We start from the raw sequence: 6,983 nt of genomic DNA on the forward strand, positions 1-6,983 counted from the left end.
TTTGTGTCAATTTTCTTATGCTATATGCATACATATAGTAAAAGTAGTGGACAATGATAAATCTTGCAGATCGTATCAATATCTGGAACGATGTGTATTTCTTATTTGAAGGGAGTAGTTTACTTGTTTGGAGACTTTTTTTTTGCACGGTAGTTGTTTGGAGACTTTACATGCATTTAGTTTGCTTACTGTCGTTGTCTTGCAAAGCAAGGTCTGTTATAGAGAATAATTTGTCTTGACAACGTCAGAGCCAAATATAAAGCAATACCATACACTAGTTTCCTCAAAGACAATTTGTGGTTGTGATACCTCGTGTATCCATTTGTGCATGTACAATCCGCATTCTATCATATTAGGCTCAGTATGTTTCATTGCCTCTTTATAGTAGTATGAACCTAGCCAGCCCAGCGTCCACATACATCAAGCCATAAAGCCAGGAATGCCACAAACCACATCTTCGTTGCTTGGGCATGACTCTATACTTTATTCACAACTTGAGGGTTCAAATACTATGTTGATATATCTACACACGCATTTGTTTTGTTCAAACATAAGAATGTAATAGTGAGGTCTATGAATTTACTACTGGTCCGTGTCAATTAGAAAGGTTGTGCTTAACATTCTTGTAGTTAACTAATAACCGTGTACGTGCAACGCACACTGATATTAAGCAAGGTGTTAATTGCATATTGATATTATGTATGACATTAACACGCTAAATACGGCTGGTGCTCAAGACTGAAGCGATTTAGGCTGATAGATCCATGTGATTAGATGGTGGTGAGCGATTGTTTGTTTCAGAGCCAAATATATTAGTTAGAAAGCAAAAAAAAAACCTACAAGACTTTACAACTCACCTTTTTCCCTTGCGAGGGAAAAATCCAAACTTGCGATTTGTTTAGTCGGCGATGATAAGTCTAGTACGAGACCATTTGCTGATGAGAAGGCAATTGCTCCTGAAAAGGAAAATGATGGATAAGCCAATCTCAGCTAATGTACAGAGTGCAAGCATCACCACAATGCACTATGAGCTCACCTTTCCCGCACGTTCTGCCCTAAAATTCTCCCTATCTCTTATACAAACCCTACAATGCTTCCACACAAATTTCCATTTGGTTCCCCACTAAATTTGGTCATATTTGCTGTTGTTGCGAGGACAGAAACTAGCCATGTGTCCAATCTAGCTAGTGAAAAGAGAGCCACACGATAAGGGGCATATCAGCACTGTGACAGTGCTTGCTGCGCCGACGGTGTGACAGTGTTAGCTTCTGCGATAGTGTTTGCAGCTTAATTGTCGCATATAGGAAATTCACGAAATACAACGCGAGTCGTCTGGAAATTAAGAACGTGTATCATGTACGTAGTTGCTACAAACGACATGTAAAAGTAGATTTCAGAAGAAGAAAAATCAGCACATTGCACAAGATTTTATAGCCGAGGACAGTTGGCCAACTGGGATTAGGAGCAAATCAGGCGCTTTTTTTTACGGTGCTACGGCGGGCTTACGTCAGCCTGAGCCATTTTTATTATAGATAAGAGTAAGATACTACAACACACCAGGGACAGAAAATAGCACACAACTATGCTCAACACACCAGAACTTACAGGGGACAACAGAGACACAAGAAGAAGAACCAGAAGTGAGTGGGACAAACATCCAACACCCAGAACTAAGCACCCAGGCAGACCGAGAAAATCAGGCGCTTCTTAACCATAGCAAGCTTGAAATGCCAGTGCGGCAGTTTAATTAGAGTGACTAGTTTAATTATTTTTGCCGAAGATGTTAGCGAGCAGGGAGCTGGATCAGTCGTTTATTAACCAGAGCAAAGCTACACGGCCTGAAATGGCAGTATGGCATTATAAACAACAGCTAGAGTGAATATTGCCGACAGTTGGACAGTTGGTAGAGGGGCCGGATCGCCGGAGAGTGACTCACCACGCATTGATTGGTCAGCCTCGCCTCGCTGCTTCGCGCCGCGTCAGGTACCACAAAGAGAATGGTGCCACGAGAGGGCATAGGCACGGAGTGAAATCTTGTTTTTCCGTGACACTCCGTGCACTCGCGGCCGGTGATGTTAGGCCATCTTCAGCGATGCAAAAAAACCGGTCAACAACGTGTGGCCCAGGTTAGTGAGGAATGGATGTGCCAACAGTCCGGACCCCCCCCCCCCCCCCCTCGTGCCCGGACCGACGTACGGACCGATCCAGGGGCCGCATTAGATGGCAAAACACATCTGAACCGTGCGGTCTGAACAATTGCGGGCGGTTTAAAGGTCCATAAGACGCCCTTGCCGAGTTTTGCCATCTTGGTTCTCTCTTTGATTCGGTAAGCAAAGCAAGTTCTCAGTATATTCTCTTTCATACGTAGAACGCTAATTCATGGAAGTAAATTGAATTTGTTAGCAGCAATCTTTGCAAAGCAAGTTGTCAACAAAAGCTGAGTACTAAACAGCTATGTGGTTTATTGCCTCTTATTCATCCATAGTTCTTCCTCATCGGCACATCACACAAATCTAATACATTCTTCCAGCTAATACTAACCGCCCACGCTCATGGACGTGCATAAGATGGGATTGCGGCCGCCGGAGGTCGTATGCAGTGGGCTTTGCAGTCGTCCATCGTCATAAAGCAATGGTTATCGGGGTAACACAAAAAGCACGACGGGATGGTGTCACTCTTGTAGCACGTATCGTCGTTGATGTGATGCACTCCTCTGGCTCAACCTGCGCGAATGTTAAGAAAAATACACTATTAATACTTGGACATGTGATCAGGCGATTATATGGTAGGGTTCAAGTTGAAATGAAGCAATTAACCGAACGAAGGCACAAGAAGAAGGTGTCGCGTTTGTGCCACTTACATTGTGCATGAACAGCATAACATACGAGAAGGAGCAATAGTGCCTGGACGTCCTTCTCCATGTACTCCGTATGTATAAGATGATTGTGGCTTCAACACTTCTTGGAGGATTGGTTTTTGCCGAAACTACAGAATGCTTTGCGTTGCATATATACACAGAGACAGAGTGGTGGTGGGGGGGTGGGGGGTGGGGGCGGCTTGCTTACATATGGGGCAACTATTAATTGCTACAGATAGGTGAGAAAGGTGTGGCTGCTCCCGGGTGCAGGTGCACCTGCACCTGCATGAACAGTATACCTGAAAAAATATAAAACAGAATTAAAAAAATCTGAAATTTTGGGACATCAAACTAGATTAAAATTTTTAGCTTTCCGCAAAATTTCGTGATCAAATAACATTCAAGGAGTCCTCAGCAAAAAAAAATCACTCCTCAACAGTGAACAAAACTTTGAACACACATTTTGTTATTTTTGCTGAGGGCTCCTCGAATGTCATTTGGTCACGAAATTTTACAGGAAGCTAAAACTTTTGATCTAGTTTGATGTCTCAAAATTTCAGATTTTGTCAAGTTTGTTTTGGTTTTGTTTCAAGTGTACTCTTCATGCGGGTGTAGGTGCACCCGGAGTAGAAAATCAAATCTCACAGATAGATATCCTTTTCTGTGGGATTGCTACAGATACATATCGACTGGGCATGAATTGATTTCCATTGATTACACTCCGTTTCCCTCCAAAGTTATTTGGTCGTCCGCACGAGTTTTTTTTTTTTTGAGTCCCCGCGAGTGATGGCTGCTTACCTGACGGTACAGCGCGCGGGGAAACGCAAAGTACCTGCTGTTGCAATCCCGGCCCTGGCCATTGTCACGTTCCGACGGCCGCGATTTGCTTCCATTTTTGTTTGAGCGAAGTTTGCTTCATTGCCAATATCCTCATGTTCTAGAAGCCTGCCAGAGACCCGCCAAGTCGTTCGCTTATCCATGGGTTTTCACCTTCAAAAAAATTAATGGGCATTTCTCTTTCTAAAATTGTTTGCCACATTTGTCAGTGGTATCAATGGGTATTTCTTACTACCGCTCACTCGGGTAATAAGCTTTGGATCTGAAATCCCTATTGAACGCCCACTGCGTTCAATTGTCAAGGTGTCGCACAGGCGATCAAACCCGAGCGCGAGAGATGGGCGGGCCCACTTTGAGGGTACTGCACAGTACAAGCCAACAACCTTCCAGAAGGTTCCTAGCATGGTTTTTTCTTTACTAGTTTTCTTTTGTTTTTCCTTTTCCTTGTATTTTTGTTTCTTTCTTTTATCAAAATCACAAAATTAAAATATTCAAAAAAAAATCCAAAATTTCAGAAATTGTTCGCGTTTTCTGAAATCATTGACATAAAAAAATGTACAAACTTTCAAAAAACAAATCACATTGTCAAAAAAATGTTCGTGTTTTCAAATCAAATTTGTTCAAAAAACTATTCATGTTTCCAAAAACAATTGTTCTCGTTTTAAAAAAAATGTTCATGAATTTTAAAAACCATTTTGAATTTTGGCTCACAAATTTTCAAGAAATACTTGCGACTTTTTCAACAAAAATGCTACAATATTGCTATAGGAAAACCGGGTCACTATAGTGTCAAACAGGGCACTACAAAGAAAACTGCGTCGTTATAGGCAAAGTGCCCTATGTGGGTTTCTCAAATTCCAAATGAGGCCGCTTGGGAATTCGGAAGGTAGGTTTTGAGTGGGAGTGGTTCAGAAATTTTGAATTAATCTAGAAACATGTTCTGGAAGCCCAACATAGACCCACCAAGCCACTAAAGCCGCACCACCGCTTCCTTCACCAGCACAACGTCCCAACCTAACGGCACCGCCTCGTACCGGCGCCCTGTGCAAGGAGGTGAAACGCCTCGCAGCTGCCGACGTCGCCGAGGCTTTGCTCGACCGCGTCCTCTGCCGGAGGCGAGGAAGGGGATGGGAAATTGGCAGTGGCGGTGAGAGATCCCTCCTCGTCTCCTGTGTGAGGGGAGGTGTTTTTTTCCTTCCTCTCAAATCTGTTGGAAAGAATTATTTTGTTTTTTGAGTCAATTGCACCGGTGGTGCTTGAACTTGCTGCAAATAGTCACTTTGGTGCTAGAACTTGTGACATACATTGAACCGGTGCAAAAACTTGGCTCGGGCGTGCAAATCACGCTTGTATACGAAGTGATGCTGACTTGGCATGCCAATGTGGCATCGAGACTGCTGTCAGTGACGGGAAGGCAGAGCAGAGTGCGTGTGGCCTGTTTTTTTTTGTTTTTTTTGCAAAACCCCCTTAAATTGACATTTTATTTTATTTTCAGCTCTACGAGAGGTGGGTGTTAGTGAAGTGTGAAAATTAATGAAAAATCAAGCTCCCGTGTCTCGAACCCTCGACCATTCCTTGCACAGTAGGACGTAGCCACTACAACTTCCAGTATTCACGTAACAAAATGGATAATAAAGAAATTTAGTGGTGCCACACAATGGATAACTACACTTAATGTAGCGGAACAAACATGCTCGTGGAGCTGAAATGGACTGTGATGAATGCGGATGCGGCCCATTTGCACCTGTTGTTTTTTAGAAATTTGTAAAAGGTATGTAAATTATAATCTCAGTAATAAAAATAATGTTTAATTATTCATGTCGTATAAATATTATATATACAAACTAAATAACTTACGTTTCATAATTGTTCACGTATTATTTTAAAATATTCATATATTTTAAATAATATTCATGAATTACAATTTTGGGGATAATTAATAACAATACAAGTATTTTAACATTACAACTCCAAACTACTCCCTCCGTTCTCAAATATTTGTCTTTCTAGACATTTCAAATGGACACAACATACGGATGCATGTAGACATATTTTAGAGTATATATTCATTCATTTTGCTCCGTATGTAGTCATTTGTTGAAATATCTAGAAAGACAAATATTTGGGAACGGAGGGAGTATTTTTCTAATTATACAAATATTTCCATAATTATATGCACATTTTAATAGTTCAATGTTTGTAAAAATATATTCAAATTTAAATTTAAAATTTCATATGAATATTCATTCATGGCTAATGTCTAAATTATATAATATTTTTGAATATAAATCACGAGTGAAAATTATACCGCATGAACGTTTTATTCATCATTTTGTATAATTAAATATAAGTTACAAGTGTATATTCTTTTGTATCCATTAAATATTTTATTTAATAAGTATTTAAATTTCCATATTTACCAAACATTTTCATAATACATGTGTGTATATTGAAATAATTTTATTTACTAATCATTGTTTGTATATAATATATGCACATTATTTTTATTACTCATGTTTGTATATAATATATGCACATTATTTTTATTACTCATGTTTTTACAAATGTTTTAAAAAGTTAGCGCGTGCAAAATGTGCCATGCTATTTGCAGCTCATAGAAGTCCCTGATGCGTCCTCCTTGTAGTACATTAAAGACTGCTATCAGTAATTCTCATTGCAAACGTGAATGGTGGAGTTATTTGGACGGCTAGCTATCCTGCAATTGGTCTTGAGTTCGAGATGCGGAGGCTTCTGATCCGTTTTTATTTTCACGTATTGACAGGCGGGCCTCACATGTCATAGAGTCAAAATGAAATGGGGGCTGTCATGTTGATAGGGGCTTTTTGTGAGAAATAAATTTTTTGAGGGGGTTTTCACAAAAAAGGCCACAGACCTCCGTGGGCCCCATGCCACGCTGGCACGCCAAGTCAACATCGATTTCATACCCAAATGTGATTAGCATTGTATCTGCACGTCCGAGCCAAGTTGCTGCACCAGTTCAATGTATTTCAAGCACCAAAGTGATCGTGTGCGCCAAGTTTAAGCACCAGCGATGTAATTGACTTTTATTTTTTCCATGACACAATCAAATAGGCCAAAATCCTGTAGGATTTCATATGATGCGAGCATGACATTTCAATCTTTGCGTTTTTTTCTACTGCCCGTGATTTTAGAATTATGTGAACCAAAAGGCCCTAAATTTTACAACTGTGAACAGGATCTGTACTAAAACACAACCCAAAAATGTTCTGAAATTCTGAATCCCTAATCCGCTTAGAGAACATCAGAT

General features: G+C 40.5%; 1 long non-coding RNA gene across 1 annotated transcript; it reads right to left on the reverse strand.

Moving 5' to 3' along the window:
* Nucleotides 1-2,424: 2,424 nt before the first annotated feature.
* On the reverse strand, nt 2,425-2,978 carry LOC125518743. Its single transcript, XR_007288079.1, has 2 exons — nt 2,861-2,978; nt 2,425-2,723 (listed from the first exon to the last, which is right to left on the reverse strand). It is a non-coding gene; the product is annotated as an uncharacterized LOC125518743 (long non-coding RNA).
* Between the last annotated feature and the right edge of the window lie 4,005 nt (nt 2,979-6,983).

This window comes from Triticum urartu, chromosome 7 (genome assembly GCF_003073215.2).
Source record: "Triticum urartu cultivar G1812 chromosome 7, Tu2.1, whole genome shotgun sequence".
NCBI lineage: Eukaryota > Viridiplantae > Streptophyta > Magnoliopsida > Poales > Poaceae > Triticum > Triticum urartu.